This window comes from Pleurodeles waltl, chromosome 4_1 (assembly GCF_031143425.1).
Source record: "Pleurodeles waltl isolate 20211129_DDA chromosome 4_1, aPleWal1.hap1.20221129, whole genome shotgun sequence".
Classification (NCBI taxonomy): domain Eukaryota; kingdom Metazoa; phylum Chordata; class Amphibia; order Caudata; family Salamandridae; genus Pleurodeles; species Pleurodeles waltl.
In genome coordinates, this window is record NC_090442.1 from 302426494 (window position 1) to 302444917 (window position 18424).

Below are 18424 nucleotides of genomic sequence, written 5' to 3' on the forward strand. Positions count from 1 at the left end.
TTAGTCACTGATGTACCCAATAAGGGAGGTCCAGATTCAATTCCAAAGGAACAGTGTTATCAGGAAATTTATGGGTGTGTCCCTCCTACTTAGAGAGACACATTTAGACAGCAGACAAGAGATGAAGGAAAATATTTCAAAGATAACTATTAGATCTGTCAGTTCTTGGTGCAGTTTGTCCTGGCTTTTTGGCTTCTGACCTCCTGCTTTTGATCCTGTGCTGAATTTTGTTTTTGCTGGCTTTAGTACTCTGGGGACTTTGGCACTGCAGACCAGTGCTAAAGTGTAAGGGCTCCCTGTCTAAACTGTATTGATGATTGGTTTATCCATGTTTGGCATAACTGATTTGCTAGTAAGTCCCTAGCATAGTGCACCATGTGTGCCCAGGACATGTAAATCAAATGCTACTAGTGGGCCTACAGCACTGATTGTGCTACCCACAAGAGTAACCCTGTAAACATGCCTCAGACCTGCCATTGGGGTGTCTGGGAGTACTGTTTTAGAACTGCCATTTCAACCTGGCAAGTGCACCCACTTGCCAAGCCAAAACCTTCCCTAATCACTACATGTAAGTCACCCCTAAGGTAGGCCCAAGGCACCTCCATGGGCAGGGTGCATTGTAATGAAAAGGTAGGACATGTAGTACTGTGTTTTACATGTCCCGATAGTGAAATATTGCTGAATTCATTTTTCACGATTACAAGACCTATCTCTCCCATAGGGTAACATGGAGAATGCCTTGAAATATCTTTCAAGTGTAATTTCCCATTGAGAGCAGATAGAAATGAGGAGTTTGGGGTCTCTGAACTCAGTTTAAAAATATATATTTTAGGGAAGTTGTTTTTTAAATTGTGAGTTTGAAAAGGCCACTTTTAGAAAGGGGGCATTTTCTTGCTTAACCATTCTGTGCCCCTGCCTGTCTGTGGAATACATGTCTGGATCAGGATAACAGCTGGGCTGTTTGTGAATTCACTCTAGACAGTCACACAAAGGGAGCTGAGGTGTGCCCTGCATATCCTGATGCGTCTTCCTGGGCTAGAGTGGTGGGAGGAGCAGACACTTGCACCTGTATAGAGCTGTGCCTGTCCTTACACAAAGTAGTCTCCAACCCCCTGGAGTGTGTCTGGAGCCAGGGCAGGAAAGGCAGGGTCTTGTGCACTACAAAGACTTTTCTTTGAAGTTCGTCTACTTCAAAATGCAGAAATGAGTATAAGTATTGGACGCCTGCAACCACAACTTTAGAATCCTTCTGAACGGAGGACATTCTGCCAAGAAGAAAAGCTGGATGCCGTAGGTGGAACTGCCACTCTGCCTGTTGCTTTGCTGTGCTGGCCTGCTGCTTGCTTCTTCTGTCCTGGGAGTGAAAGGACTGAACATTGCTTTCTACATCCTGCTTCCAAAACTTCTCCAAGGACTTGGACTGAGCTTGCCTCATGTTAAATGTTTCAGGGACATCAAAGACTTCATCTGCCAGCACCTGGGCTCTCTTGTGGAGAGTCCTGACTCGCCAAGTGGTACCAAATCCAGTTCCTGGGTCCTTGGGAGTGAATTCTGGTGAAACCCAAAAGAAACTAAGTACATCAACTCCAGGGCAACTTCAGAACTAGGGCCAGTGTCTGACTGTTTGTCACTGTCTGCACCTGAGCCATGGTCCCTGCTGGGCGCAACAAATGTGACCAATGCCGCAGCGCCTCTGAAGTCCTGCCACAGCATGAGTCCACATTGCCGTGTCACCAACGTCTATGACACCAAACCTGTCGCAGCACCTGTGGCCCCATGGTGTGATTGCGACACAGAGAAGTGGAAGCATCACCTTTTGACATGCTGGGATCATCAACCCTATTCGTAAGGAACCAACGCCTCGCCATCGATGATGCATCACCTCCCCTGCAACTGTAAGGAACCAACACCTCACCTCCCCTGCCGAGCAGTAAGGAACAGACGCCTCAGCTCTCTGGTAGCAGTTAGGAACCAATGCTGCACAAGCTTCAGCAACGCCTCACCTCCCTGTCTCCATGCAATGTCTTTGTTTCCTCTTTTTCCAAAGGTACTGTACCTGGGGTCCGCGAGACACCGTGACTGGCCCACACTTCCTCATGAGTGGCGTCAGACTGTGGGAATGACGCCATCAAGATGTTGTGATAGCCCCAGGAAAAGCTATTGTGTTTCTAAGTGTTTTACTGAGATTTAATCTTTAAACATTCATATCTTTGCTTGTGTATGTTGGATTTTTGTCATTTTGGTATTGGTTTACTCAGAAAAATATTGGCTATTCTTTTAAACTGGTGTGGAGTACTTGTGTGGTGTTTTCACTGTGTTACTGCGTTTGTGTGTACAAACACTTTACACATTGCTTCTGAGATAAGCCTGACTGCTTGTGCCAAGCTACCAAGGGGGTGAGCAGGGGTTATCTTAGCTGACTAGAGTGAGGGTCCCTACTTGGACAGGGTGCAAACCACTGCTAACTAGAGACCTAATTTCTAATATTAACCATGTGCGATTCATCTGGGTAGCATGCTACATCATTGTTTTAGTCTTTTTGGACATGCATTCTCCGCTCTTTCATGGAGACTTGTGGTTTTTAAAGTGTTCTCACCTATGCAAGTGATAAATTCAAGGTAAAATACATTTGGTTCTCACTGGTAAGCATGTCAATCAGTCTTAGTGATAGCAGCGATTTTCTCAGCAGTCCAGAAACAAAGATTAAGGTTACAAATCAACACCTTACCAACAGGACTCCTTCAGAATTATGGGGACATTCTCTCCTTTGTTTAGCCGCAAGTGCAGTTTACGCTGTGTGCTATAAAGTGGGCTATGGCCCGTTTTGGGTAAAAAAGAAGAAAGACCAGACTTCAGAATGTATGGTATCCAGAGTCAATTTGTAATCAATAGAACTGCCCAAAGATGGCACTAGCAGCTATTTTTCGCCAGTTAAGAGAAGAAGTGAAGTTAAGCATTTGCAATGCTTCATAGTATGGAATAATAAGAACATTTATTGGGTTTTCATTCCCTTGGATTGAACACTATAAATGCTACTTTTGAAAATTTTAAAGCAGCGAATTTATATAAATTGTCCCCCATAAGGAAAACAGATGTAAACCAAACCAAGGTCAGAGGTCTATCCATTTGGAGTGCACTTCCGAAATAAACTTATGTTTAACCAAAAGCTGAATTATTGAAAAGGGGTGAAGAAAATAAAATATATGAGCAAAAAGTTGAAAAGAAACCAAAGTAACATCTAGATATTCAAGAAAGAAATGTGCCATAATGAAAACGATTAAAGCGCAGACAACTAAAGAGGAAGTAATAATATTCTGTAATAATATTCCCTGGACATTCGTACTCAAATGGAAGGGGAACTTCAAATGTGAGAAAGGAAATAGATTTTCGTTTCATTTTTCTGGGACCACAGAAAGACACACCCACTTAAACTGGCAATAAACTGCGCAGTGTGTAGGAAACTGCAGTGCAGTGGCCAGTATAGATTGGTGTTTTTCGTAAAATGAAAGTCTATCATTCAGAAAAATAATTCCTGTGAGTTCCATCTTTTCTGCAGTAGGCAGCAGGGTTGGGTGAATGTTTCAGCAAAAGGTGCAACTGGGGGATTCTTTCCTACCCACTCCAGAACAGACTGTGATGTGTTCCAATTGATACAGATTCCCGAGCCGGACTCCATTTTTCAATACACTTAGTGTTGGCCTGACTGAGTTGTTTGCCACAGTGAGCCTCAAACAAGCTGCCTCCACATTTCACGGCATGCAGGCACATTCAGTTTGCACATCACCTTCTCATTTGATTATCAGCAGACACTGGTCTACCCAAAATGCCATGAATATTACTCCTTAGTGTTGCTTGGTAGAAATACCAAGATATAGAGACGATACGTGCACAAATATGAAACATATTATGAACACGGGGTCCGACTGGATTCTTCCCCAGCGTTTCTGCCTTGTTTTTCACTCATAATCAGCTAGATTATCAGTGGTAATTTTGTCATACAAACACCAGGACATGACCATTTGAGTTAGAGAGACCTTCCCTACAAAATTATCCATAAGCGGTCAGATTCCAGACTGCTAGCTGCTATCCTTCTCGGACGGAGGTTGGTCACAAGCCGAGTTCAGTCGTGCTCCGCAGCAAGAGTACATGTTTCCATTGAGAACAGCCGTCCTACTCCTGCTGCTCCAGCTGAGAGCGTGGCAGACAGGGGCATGCTGTGTCCAGGTATGCAGAGCCACAATCCACATATTCTCCCATTAGGCACAGCTAGTTTGCTTCCTGCGCTCACAACAACGATAAGAGTAGAATGTGGGATTTAGGAAACATATTTGTGAGAAACAGGGCAGAAATGTTTGCTGTTTTCACATTTCTAGTAACCTTAATAATAGCAATATGTTGTATGTGTCTTGTGGCCACAACACATGTAATAAGTAGCAGGTTACAGCAATAAATGGTTTCCACCATGCATTGTATCATTATTAGTACATATGCTTGAGTGTGACATCATTTTAAGCACAAATGTGGGTTTCCCAATTACCGCATCCCTGAAAACACTGTTTGTTTCCCAAAAAGCGCCTCTCCCCCATGAGACTGGTAGAGTGTGGGTCTGCAGTAAACCAGAATTGCCTTCTTCATACACTGCATGTTAAACTAAGTCCTTTAGTTATAGGATTAGGGGATCTAAACCTGTGGACTTAAGGTATAGCCCTAGGATACGTTACACAATGTCTTTAATCTGTTACCAGCCCATGGGATGCAGTCAGTCTTACAGCTTCAAGAAGCAACGATCACCCCCACTTTCAGTATATCATGGCCATCTGATTGGTTGCTGGCCAGCCCTTCAGACTGGCTGAAATAATACTTGTGAGTTTGGAGCTGGAGGGCGCTGAGGCATCCAGAGAAGGGATGCTTGATTTCTAGTCATGAGGGCACACACTTTGATCTCTAAGTTTTAGAAGAGTGGAGGTGGAGGCAATATTTTCTTCCTATAGATGTAAATTCAAATCAGTAGTTTGGCACGTCTAATACACTGAAAGTAGAGAAAGGAACAGATGGTGTTGGTAATAGCTACAAAATATTATAATTTGATACACCGTTAACCTTCAGTTCTTTATACTTACAGGTGACCTCGAAAGGATACCAACAGATCATGCGAATAATCCCATTTATTTACTGCACCATCTATAACGTGTCCTTGCAAACTTCTAATCCTGAAGGACCTCCAAGTATTACTACATTAGTTAGGGTGTAGGAAACGTTGCTGCTTTTGCAGCACTGCATTTACTTATTCTGCACGTCAACCATCCCTTCGGATTCGTCCACAGAAAGACGGATCCAGCCTGTACTGTGCGGCAGCACTCCTGCTAGACTTCGTGCTTTACCCCCATTTCATTTCTCCATGTCAGTTTCAACTCTGGGGAGGGAATATGGATCTCAGTTAGGAAGAAGATGAGTGAGAGCCCTTCTTTCAGTAGTCCAGAGGGGTAACTCAGACTGCACAACACCAAGTTAGCAGTCAAGAGGATAAGTTTATTTTCCCATTTTTGAAGCTAAGCCCAATTTTGAATAGCCGAAAACTCATATTTTCAAACAAAAATAGGCATTGCTGACAATTTGTTTCGAAATGCATGTGCCTTGGATTTAAAAAAAAAAACACTTGATCATCCCATGTTAAAGATCGGCTATTCACTCAGCAGCATATGCTCCTCTCTTTTGAAAATGATTATGTTCTGATTCAGAAAAGGGTCAGAAACAGGCTCCCTATTCCAACATACACTTCTAGAAATGTCGTAGGTCGATTGCGAGAAACACGGTTCTTTTTCTGAATTCCAGGAAATCTGCTGTCTTGGGGAATCGCAGTCAATTGCCAGGTGAGTGTCAAAACCATTTTAAGGAGCCACTACATGCACACAAAAAATGAAGTAAGCAAAAAAATGATAGGTTTATCCCTTCTTGCCCTGGTATATTTACTCTCGATTTGTCCAAGCTCTTCCCTAAGCATTCCTTCTTTTATGAAATGACACTTTTGAAAAGGTCTCCCTGTTATACATGTGAGTTTGAGCAACTACGTCTAAAGACGCAAATGCGTCTAACATATATACATTTAACTCTTCAATTTCATCTTTAGAGAAAGAGGTAATGTGTTTTTTTTTACAAACTTTTGACCCTTCTGTTTTATTTGTCTGAAAAACTCATCATCGAACCAGACTTCAGTTTTCTCTACAGTACACTTTTAACACGATCTTTTAGATTTTGCACGGTGTTGCTGCCAATACTGAGTCAGCAATTAATTTATAATATCTATTTGTAACTAACATTATAGCCTTAAATAGAAATTAACCTGTTGTACTATTGAGAACTTTAGCTGCCTTAATAACTTGTGCAGGAAAACGTCTAGCCTCTAGGAATGGACAGAAATGACATGGATGCATGATTAAGTTGACTGCATCAGAAGAAGCAAGGAAAGCGAAAAGAAAAAAGAAAAAAAAAGTTTACAGAATTAGAGTCTATACAACCGAAAAAACACCAGATAAGATAGATGCAAAAGCAATTAGTGAGACAGGTGCAGTAATCAAGGGTGGCTTCTTTGCTATGGCAAGGGAGCGTCACCCCCTTGGCGAAGTCAAGAGCTGAAAAATAAAACCATATTTCTTTACTGTTTTATTTTTCAGCTGCTGGCGGAAGGCTGGCACTGGGCCGTGGGAGGGTTTGCGGGATAAAGAGGAGAGACTGCATCTAAGTGTGCATGTGTGTTTGGCCGGCCATCACACATGTGCACTTAGGTTTCTCCAGCCTGGCTGTGCTGAACAGCCGGGCTGGAGAAACTTGGCAGTCCAAGCCGCTCAGACCTATCCTGAAGCTGCTTTCATGCTAGCTTTAGCACGAAAGCAGTGCCAGGATTGCTGGGGAGCCTGTGCTGGTGTCCCAGTGAATCCTGGGACACCGGAAGATGAGGAGTGAGGCAGAAGGAGGCGGCGGGAAGAGGTACTTAAAAAAAAAAAAATGTATTCTATTAAAGCAATTAATCAGTACATGGGCCATTCTCCATTGAAGGGACAAAAACACACAGCGAAAGAAGCTGGCACGGATTGACCCATGAGAAGCAAGGAAATGAGACTGATGATGAAGCCAAACAATTGTTAATAATGGGCGGGCTCTAATCCCCCATTAAGTTTAAGTAAAAAAAAAAAAAAATCTAGTGAGCAACAGTGCATGCACTGCCTCAGACGAGGTCCGATAAATGGAGTAAAGTGCTAACCAGTGAATATAAGCGGAAATCAGAAAATAGCTCTTAAGAGGTATGAAGGATGAGAACGCTGTTGTCACATTTTCGAAAGTTCAAAGCTTTACACTGGAGTGACAAAATGGAGCAGAGTAAAGTAAAAGGCCGACAGTGAGAGAAAGAATAAAGAAAAGTCATGGACAATTGCTATTGTTATTTTTTGTATTGCATATTGCTTTCACTTGTGTAGGTTTTTAGCACTCAATCTGTCCCATCTTCCTACAGGTTATAGAAGGATGTATGGTTTAAGTGTTTGGTGTCAGCTGTGGGGTCTGAGCGTTGCTCTGAATCATGTTCACTGAAGCTGCTCCAATAAAAGGTTCAAAGTGTTTGAGGAAAAGGTAATGCGTTTGCATTTCCCTTCACCTGAAGCACTGTTCCTGTCCTCCATATCGTGTTAATTCAACGACTTCAGCTTCTCAGTTTGATATGTGCCCATTTATCCAGAAACAGGCCTTGGCAAAGCAAAGCCAGTAGGTCTCAAATTGGCTACCAGCCTTTTACTTTGGCTCTGTCAATGCTTGTTGTGTAATATTTTATCGTAGGGGGTTGTGCTGATCACACATTTAAAAAAAAAAATGTCTAAAACAAAAATGATTTAATGGTCTCGAAATCTACACTTTTTTCATTGTAGCCCATGGCACTGAAGGGAACTATTTTCTTTGTGTTCAGATGTCCTTCTTGTGAATGAGCCGTCACTCACATTGAAGTTAGACACTGGCTGAAGTGGGCTGACCCACTGCCCAGTGCTGCTGCAGTGAGTAGAAGGAAATTGTGAAATCAAGTAAATACATTCTTCTCCAATTGCTTTCATAACTATTTATTTTTGGGAACCTGTATAACATTTTACTGAGAAGTATACATGTACCGGTCCTCCTGGGCCAGGTATTGGAACATTAATAGAACTATCTGTATTGCCTGTTACAAGGTACCGTTTCACTGACACATGGGTAGTAAAAACCAAAGTAGGAGTCGGGATCGCTTAACCAACTCCTACTTTCAAGATGGCTACTATCAGGCCACTTTCTTTCCTCATGGCCCCAAGCCAATGGAAATTAGTGTAGGACTATTCAAATAAAAATGTTGTGTACCTGAACGCTGGTTTCAATAAGTTATGGTATGGCAACGCAGGATTTATCCCGGATACTTTGAGCTCGGTAAGCGCTCCTCTACTCTTCTTTTCTTTAGTCATCCTTTTGTAGTTTATTCACATCTAAATGTTATCTTTTATCCAATTACAAACAGGAATTCTTTGTATTATTATATTTAATGACCATATTTTTCAATCAACACTGGTCTAGTATCGCTTTATTTTTTGCTTAAATAATATCTAATGGCAGTATCCTTAGATTCATTATAATGATTTGTCAATTGAGATCAGACTTTCTTATTGTTTACTTTACCTACGTGCCCCCAGCCATGACATACTTTGCGGACCACCTACCTTATTACTTTCGTGTTGTATATTTGGATTTCTGTTGCACTGTCATACCAAAATGTATACGATTTATATCATATCAGTATACACATATAAGTTACTTAGTGAATGTACCCCTTGAGACCATGTTTATTATGATTTATTCTTTGAATTTACTTCTTGTTGATACAGATGAACTTGTAAACTGATTGAACAAAGGATAATGAGATCTTATATGAACTGTTCTTAAGAATATTTGGAAAGGTACTTTACCAGTTTTGTGATAACGTGACTATGAAGGATTGTTGCATGGGTCATTTTCACTGATTGGTCACTTGATTTGGGTGTTGTTTCGGTTTTTGAAACACAATGCTGATATTATTATCCTTAGAGGATAATGCTGTGAATTTCGCGATTTATATACTATATTCTTTACCAACTCTCTCTGGGGAGTTTCGTCTTGTTCACCAAACTCACTGGTCAGAGCATCAACTTTACTTACTAGCAATACCATCTCTATACTAAATTGTGTTTACACCAACAATGATGTCGTCAGTCATTAGATAAGTTTTTTTCACCATCATTTCTGTAGAAGGTCCTCTCACGAGATAGCTCTTCGGAAAGTGGTCTTCTCCTATTTCTTTCTTCCAATTTTCGCACCTGGGTGATTTGTCACAGTCTTTTGTTTTGCTTTTTGATAAGAAGAACATTTGGTTTCAATATGCTTTTGTATTTCCTACAGCCTTGAGAAAGCCCCAGGTACAATTTACACTAGGGGGCAAAACACGTGTCGGCGTTTGCTCTTCTTTGGTGTTTGTTCACCTCTCTTGTACCTCAAATGACTCCTCATTCTTTTTATGTTCAAAATAAACCCCCATTGGATGTAACAAACTGAATGGATGTGTTACTCTAGATTTGAACTGTGAAAAGCAAGATATGATCTAACTGTCTTTTATATGGGTTTGCCTACATCTTGATGTCACTTCATATACTGAGGTCATCTTCAAAAGGGGTCCAAACCTCATTGGTAACCCATATTGCTTACACTAGGGCATTAAGTGAAAGAGTGCTGGGCCCTTTCTGGATTCTACAGCTAGAAAGAAATTGTAAATGACACAAAGAAGGAAGATGGCTGGCTAAACGTCCCTATAAGTAGGTTAGGTATATAAATTTGGTACAATCAAAAGGTCTTGGCTAAAACCAGACCTAAAAAGCATGGTTTGGACTAAGTCTGTCAACATTGGTTCATAGGCTTGCTCTCCTAAATGATCATATGCATTTTTGTAGCAGAGAGCAAAGAGGACTAAAATAACAGGAAGTGACAACTCATATTGAAGACGAGCAGTCTGATTTTAATAGGCTGACGACTATGGGATATGTCAACAGAAGGTACGCCTGGGGAGGCTCTGCTGACATGAGTAGCCACTACATGACTTCCAAACAGCCTTAGGCAGGCACAGCTTCACATCTGTTGGGTATTGAAGAGCTTTGCATTGGTTCCTATTGTTCTGTGGTGGTAAAATAAAACAAAGAGAACTATGCTGTGGGTATTCCATGGTAACACGAGCATTCACTGGCATTAGATGAAGTGCTGTGGGATGGAGGATGATGTGCCTGAGAGGGTCTGTAATGTAAAGAGTGACACATAGGTCCCACAGGACTCAACCTGTCCAAGAGAATTACTCATAAACATGTGTCAGGTGTCAAAGAGCATGCTGTTGATCCAGGCTAATGTACACCATTGAATGAGTGACCATCCTGTGACGGTGTAGTAGAGATTTCATTTCAGGCTTGGAGAGTCTTTGGTCTGCAATTATAGTGAAACAATTGTTCCTAAAGGAAGAGTGAAATCTGATTTTATGAATGATTAGAAGAGTAGGCGAAGAACCAGTCCTTGGTCCTGATGAGACATTTGCCATAGATGAGGCGAAGGTCCAGTTCCAAAATTAGTTTAGAGGTTTCCGAAAAGGAATGGTGAGCTTCAATTTACTGAATCGATCTGGGGTATGAGGATCTACTTTGGGTTCAGTTGTGATGACCCAAGTTGTGAATGGGGAAATGCTACTCGAGTTTCTAGTTCCAGCTCACAGAATCACTTGGTTCAGACAGGATCTGAGGAACTGCCCATTATATAAAAGTAATGTAGGTTCTGGTTTAGCAAGTAGAATAAGTGTAAGTGTTTGATTCCAGGCAGAACAGAGGCCTCTGCATTATACGGAGAACAGAGATCATTGCATTAGTAAGAATAACCTGTCAGTAATACTGTGACTCAAGGCAGCAGAGGGATCTGGCTGACGCTGCTGTAACAGAGGTGTTTGCATCCCAGAGACACTTTCTCTTCCTACCCTTCCCATATCATCCATCACTGGGTTAATGCTTTCCTCCTAAATAACAAAATGGCATTCATCCTGAAGAATAAGCTGAAAACTGCTCTTCTCATGCCTTTAGCTAGCAGCACTAGGACTTCTGCCATTAGTAATCTCCTCAGCAATCTTTTCCCCTTATCTATAGATTGTTTGAGTGACGCCTCAGGGTTACAGATTTGTACTGTATCTTGTTAATATCTGTTGAATGTATTTCTGCAGCACTAGATTTTAAAACCCAGAAAATCTCTGCTCTGCACCTGCCCCTGCACTCAGTGCTTAATCTGTAAAGAAATAAGTGCTGTGTGCCAAAGTATTTCTATGAAGCTGGCGCTATCGAAGGCTGTGTATTCTTGATTCTACTTCATGCCTCTTTAAAACACCACCGGACACTCACTATTTTTTTTTATCTCAGTCTTGATGGTTCTTTTTCATTCCTACTCTCTTTTCCATTCATTACATTTTTTCCATCTTTATCTTCCTCCTCCTTTCCCCGTTTTGTGTTTTTCTCTGGTTCAAAGACTGATAAGGAAAAAAAAGTGCTGGTCTGCAAAATGAGTGTCAGTGGGCCACACCTGCAACCACCGGCTCAAACTAAACACTGCCTCTACTTCTTGGGACAACTATCAGTCATTTGCATTAATAGACATTAGTGAGTCTACCTTTTTATTCCTTGAAGTACATGAAACTTTGGAAATGCACATAGGTTTTGGTGTGTTTAGATTTGTTTTTCTCATGAGCCCAATGATTTAACTGCATGATGTTTTCCCACAATATGGAAATTGAGTATTTAAGTATGTGCTGTTTGCACAAAGCCCAATAGTCTCTAAATCACAAATGAATAGAAAATACACTGCCTGCCATGCAGACACTTGTAATGATTTACAAAGTCTCCAATGTAATTATACATCAGTCCATTACCATGAGGATTTACCTTCTAGGGACACAAGGCATTTGTGTTTATAGTCACCGAAAGTAGCGTCAAGAGAAAGCAGCAGGAGCCATAGCAGAGACTGAGTGGGGTAAAATTAGTAGAATGGAGAACTGCCTGCTTAATTTATCACCCTAACAAATGTAGGTTGGATGATGTCAGAGCTTATGGCATGTGCCTCAGTTGCCCTCATGTTAGGAGGCACAATATGTTTACACCTCTACTCAGGGGAGGAATAATGCAAAAGCACTAGACCGCAGCCATGCTTCGGAATTAAAAATTATTTCTGGGCAGAGGATTTTAGGGGAAAACATAGTTTACTCAATTTCAACTCTAAACTATGAAATTGGTCAAAACGGTATGAAATATTAACAAAATGCAGGCCGGATTGGAGTGAAGAACTGGAAATGAACATCACAGAGCGAGAGTGGGGCAGGTCCTTACCCTCATTCCAAGAGTCCACAGTTGTTATTCCAAGTAGGTTGGCACATTATTATAAAATATGGCTGACATTATACTGGACACCACAAAAGCTAGTAAACTGAAATGTCTGCTGAATATTGGAAATGGTGTAAAGGAGTGAGTAATTTGAGACCTAAGTATTCATCCAATAACGTTTGTTTTGGAAGAAAAAGACACCAGGAAACTTTCAAAGAATCTATGCAAGTGGGGAAGAAAATTATAATTGTCAATTTTGGCTCCAGGACACAAACCAGGAACGCCCTGGAAAAACTAGGACTCAAAAGGTAATTAATTATGACGGGCAGAAAGTTAATTCGTTGAAATTGGAAAGGTCATGGCCAGACAGATGTTAGTAAATGAATGAAAGAATTACCTCAACATGTCACCTTTAAGAAAGTGACATACAGAGCAAGAAACAGATTTCACTTTTTAATGTTGTCCAAAAAAGATTTATCGTCTTTCCTGGTTAAAATATTTAGGAGCACATGTCTGAATAAACAAAAATAAATTATTAACTGTACACATTTGTATGTTTTAAATGACTCGAGGTTGCCAAATATGTTCGGCTTCTGACACACTACTGCTTCTCCTGGCCGTGATTTCTAGACACCTTGTGATCTTAATCTAGGAAGTGACAGCAAATCTGTATTTTTTGTTGATGGTATGCGTGGGAAGATTCATTTCTGAGCGTGGGAGCAATAACAGAGCAGTGATGCATTACTATGCAAGCATTATCTTGATTTGGTGTGTAATGTGTGCAATCAAGATGTAGAAAGTCTTCCTGATGATATGCATGTAGCCTGCATTTCCCATTTTGTGAGGGATTGCACCATTTTGGGACCATGTCCAGTGAGGGGAAAAGACCCAACCCGGAGTCCAGCATCTTTATTTTTAGGAATTTGTTTAGGGTTTTTCCCAGGTATGCCTGTGCTGTTGGTGTCTTGTACGTGTTTATAGTCATCCATGAGTGGGACCGTGACCTGAACTTGTCTTTGTCCTTGCTCCACGATAGCAGTTTGATTTGCTCATTTATTAGCTTCTTAAATGAGTTATGTGGTAAGGACTTTTGCCACAGCTCTTCTGCCTGAAGTTGCTTGATTGGTAAATTGTTGGACCATGAATTTGAGTCCCCAGGCGAATTCAGGCCTGATTCCTCCCTGATAAGTGCTTTTAGTGTGTTTGGGGGCGCTTGTCTTAATATAGAGGCATATTTGAGGATAGCTCCATTCTATACCAGGGCTTGGTCTTGTAGCCCGAATTCCAGTCTGATTTGTGCTGGTGAGGAGCTATGTGGCAGGTTGAAGAGAAGTCGGAAAACTTTACTTTGAGCATTTTTTTCCAAAGTCTGTGCTGTTCCTCATAGTCGAAGGCTTTGGAAAAGGTCCAAAAAGCAGGTGTTCAAGGCCATTTTCTTTTTTGTATATTTTAATCGCCAGCAATGCTAGTGCCACCAGGTTGCCAGTGGTGCTTGCTGAGGGACGGAATCTGTTCGGTTCAGTGGGATTAGGTTCTGTTTGGTAGGTTCTGTTTGGTAGCCCAGTATTTTATTTCAACTAGTAGGCACTCCGCAGATATTTTTGCATCTGTGTCGAGGAGGGCGATCAAGCGATAGCTGTCGGGGTTCCCATACGGTCCTTTCTTGTAAATTGGATTTGCCCCTATCCAGGAGTCAGGGATTTTATTTTCTGTGATGCAAGAGATGAAAAGATTACTAAATTGGTGGGACCAAAATTCCAGATCGTGTTTTAGGACCCCAGTTGGGGGGACATTTGGGCCGGGGGCCCCATTAGTTCTGCAGTGACTAAGGTGTCCTTCAATCTGTTGTACTTTGAATGTTAAGTGATTTGGATCACGGTTTAAGCACATGTTGCGTTCCACCGCTTACAGACAATCATATAGTTTGGAGATGCACTCGATCCACCTTGCTTCAGGCACGGTGTTGCTTAAGGTCCCTACCCTACCTTAGGTAGGACTGGTGAGCTGGAAGGGGCTGGTCTGCCTTGGCATTGCCTAGGCCCAGATGCTGTAATGTAAACCATTTGAAGCGAAGCTCGGCCCTCTGTTCAGGAAAAGGAAGGCTGGCATATTTCTAACCAAAGAGTAAAAACCTAATTGTTTTTGCAGCTGTTACAACTTGAGAATTAGTCTGACAATTAAAGTAGTATCCATTTGCTATGCTCATATTAAAAGAAGGAAGCAAGCCAAAAACAAGAATCAAACAGTGACATGCAGGACGAACCATATTAATGGAGTGCAGTTTAGGTAGAAGCTAGCAATTTAACAAGTTTATCCAGTGCTCACTTGTTTAACTTATTGAGCTTCTTCTCCTATAACTTGAGGCTTAAACTATGTAGCATTGCGGTAGCCATTTTTATTCAGTTACCAGAACTGGCCAACACCGGTGATAAAGTTTCCTAAGGATATGTTGTTAAAAAAATATACAGTACTTTAACTCCCATAGGGGATTGTGATACTCAAAGCCACCATTTATCTTGTTTTCCACACGCAAATCATATTATATAGTCTATTTAGACCCACCTAATGCATAACCTCCCTTACGTTAGGTCCTTGGTAAGCTCTCCTATTGCACAGCACTGCTTCTTTGGAAGTGTGCTTCCCGTGGTGTGAGCAACCAACCCACGCTGCCACCTTCCAGCTTGGTTTACTGAAATCATAATTCCTTTTTTGTGATTCTCTCATGTATGAATTATGACAGATGTTTGTATCATAGGTAGCAGTCTACAATTCATAACAGTTATCCAAATATGCAAGGTCCCTTTCCTTCTCTGAAATGAGGACCACTTTGGGACTAACCAAAATATACGTAATCCAATAAAAGATAATGCTCACATATTATAAATCTGTTTGGAAGGTTCACATAAACAACACCCTTATGGAAAATCAGAGGAAGTTTGAGATCCCTTGAGGCTCAAACACATTATAGTCATCCAACTGAAACAACATGAATAATCAACAATCACCAAATAAAACATATTAGTTGTTACTGATTAAACACAACACCAGACCCCCACCACATCAGTCAATAAAATACCACAACCGTAAAGAAAGAATGCAGAAAATTCCAAGAACACTTCAAGGCCATACAAATGCTAGTGGCAGGAGATAACGTGAACACTAAATGAAGCACCGTCCTTTTAAAATGTATAAAATGCCTGACCATACAAACCCCGTTAACCCTCCTGCATGCCATGCTGACATTCCGTATGCTAGCTTTGAATGTTCCATCTGGAAGTGTCAAGGGCCTTGCAGAACTCCGAGAGGACACGATGTAAATTCAGAATTTCTAATTGAACAAAAATGAAGTGACCTCCTGCTGGGAAAGCTAATTTGACGTGGACGCCATCATTCAGTGGCTCTAGGGCAGTGGTTCCCAACCTGTGGTCCAGGGACACCTTGAGGGTCTGCGAAGCCTTCCCAGGGGGTCCGTGACTGCTTAGAAAATTAAATATTATCAGATGAGTTCCCCAGCTTTCAGTAATGACTCAGTAAGCGGTCCCTGGATTCCAATAAAGACTCACTGGAGGTCCCCAGGCTCCAGTAATGATAAAGTGGGGGTCCACAGAAGTCAAAAGGTTGGGAACCACTGCTCGAGGATGTTCAATCAATATTACTAAAATAAATATTTTTATTAATGGATTGTATTGTGTCTTTACTGCCAAACCCCACGAATAGGATAGTAGTGCACTAAATAAATAAAAGTAAAGCTTAATCAATTATTGTTTCTGAGCTCCTTGTAGTCCTTAACCGACATCATATGTAAATCTCAATAAAACAAGAATCAACTCCTGGCGTCCCCCAATGTATTTGTTTGGGAAGCAATACAAAGAAGACACGACCATAAAGAACTTGTTTGAGCATTGTTTCTCTGCAGGGGCACCAGGACTGCGTGCACTGCAATGACACTAGATAAGGCTGATGGATGACATTTAGGAGGGGATTGGTGGAATGCTTTCCTTAACATGTTTAGTCTCCTAACGGACATCCGCTGAAGTAAGGAAAGAGTAATCAATACAAATATTATTCCAAAAAGCAACTTTGTATCGACCTTTAATAATAAAAAAGAATAACCTCGCAGGACTCTGCCTCTAAACATGGCCCCACAAACACTAATTATTGCACCTACACAGAACTGAATGACTTCTAGCGGGTAGTAAATGTGGCATCTCTGTGTGTGTTTTGAGTGATATTCGCAGTTCACCAGCTCAAATCTCGCAGCTTCCAGCCATGCCCTTTCATCTTTCTGAGCTCAGAAAAATAAACACCGTTTATTTTGGTAAAAGTAACACCAGTTTTACAAGTCTTCGGGCCAATACCGAGAAAGTGCCATCTAAGTCGACACAGTGCATCGTCCTTCACGCTTGCAGTGTACACACATACACGGGCGTTGGATATACTCTCTTCAGTGTTTTTCACTTTTGCATCGTGTGACAGTTCATCTCCAATCAGCAAAGAGCCAGAGACATTACCTTTGAGTACCCTTCACGATCTGCTCCCTGAAGTCCGAAAGTACAGACCATGAGACACACCACCAATCTCCATCCTATGGGTAAAACAGACCCCCAACATGCGCCCCCTGCTGCTCGGCTGTAGCACTGCTGCTGGGGCTAAAAGCCAGAGCCGGTTACAGTAACAAAGCAAACATAAGTTACAAAGTGCCTCAAGCTATAAACACTGCACGACGTTTCAATACATTATACTGTGCAGACCTCTTTTGTGCTTAAACGTAGCTGCGAAAACATCCCTTTACAGACGAAGCTGTAAAAAACGCCCATGAAGCGCGTGCTACCATTTAACAGCTCGCGCACAGCAAAATAACACGTAATACAACTTTCAACTCACCACAGAGGATCCCAGAGCAAAGAAACAAGGAAGCAGCGGCGAGCTGGAGAAAATGAAACCGTAGAGGTGCAATACTCCCAAGTTCCCTTGAGGCACGGTTCCTAAAGAAAGATAAAGTCCCTGGCAAACCAACAAGGTATCCTGTCGTGTTTTTTTTTTAATGACTCAAGGTTTGCTCTGAAACTATTTGTCCACCGAAAATGACGAAAAACGAGCGAAGGGGGAGGAATGCTCCCAGCTCTTCCTGCTTGAATGGCAATTAGTTGGTGCAGCTCAAGCTGCTGGGAGAGGAAATGGGGGATGGGAGGAGGACGGGCAGGGAGGGCGCAACAGGCAGGCTGTGTGCAAGCTGCAGTGAGAGAGCTCTGCGACCGACCCGAGCCCCCCACCGCCGCTCCCGTCCGGGGGGCGCGCATTCCTACGATTCCCAGCCAAACAAGGGTTCGCCACACTCGCAGCCCACCAACTGATATCTCTTCATCTTTTGACACGCTGCGTATTTATCTCTTTTATATATAGCGCGCGCTGTGCCCTCGCGCATTCTCAGACAGCTTTGCATCGGGGCGAAATATAAACACCGGGTTAGGAGGGTCCACCCACCCAAGGTATCTTTGTATTTTAAATTAAAAAAACATGTATGGTTGACAATGCAACTTTGAGTGCCCGCAGGTAACACAATGCTCGCTTCACCACAAAAGTGTTGTCGTTTCAATCACCTCATAACGTGTGTTATACATACAGGTAAGCGCTGTGACATCTGTATTATTTTGCTGAGCACAAAGCAGGTACACTGTGGCGAGTGAATATTTGTGTCTATTTCGCTCGTTGTCCATTTTCCCTCAGCTGAGACACAAGACAACACAGATGAAAGGTTATTCATTCCACTTAATACCTCTGCCCCTGGACAGAGCTGAAAGTATCCAGATGTGGTACGTGTGTGGGTTCTTGTTGGTTTCACTGCCCAACCAAATACCAGATGTGCCGTCCTAGTCGTTAAAGCCTTGCAAAGTTTGGTCACGGAAACAGCCATCCCATTGGAGGGTCACAGCCATCCCATTGGGGGTCACCGCTCTGCTTTACCAGGGGCAGCATTGGGCACATACAAAGCA

General features: G+C 42.0%; 1 protein-coding gene across 2 annotated transcripts in view; it reads right to left on the bottom strand.

The window, feature by feature from the left end:
- Nucleotides 1-17775, bottom strand: part of TSPAN9 (tetraspanin 9) — a 796698-nt gene extending 778923 nt beyond the window's left edge. For both annotated transcript variants that reach the window (XM_069228388.1, XM_069228389.1), the window contains exon 1: nucleotides 17316-17775. The gene's annotated coding sequence lies outside the window, so the exon portion shown is untranslated. The remainder of the gene's footprint in view (nucleotides 1-17315) is intronic.
- Between the last annotated feature and the right edge of the window lie 649 nt (nucleotides 17776-18424).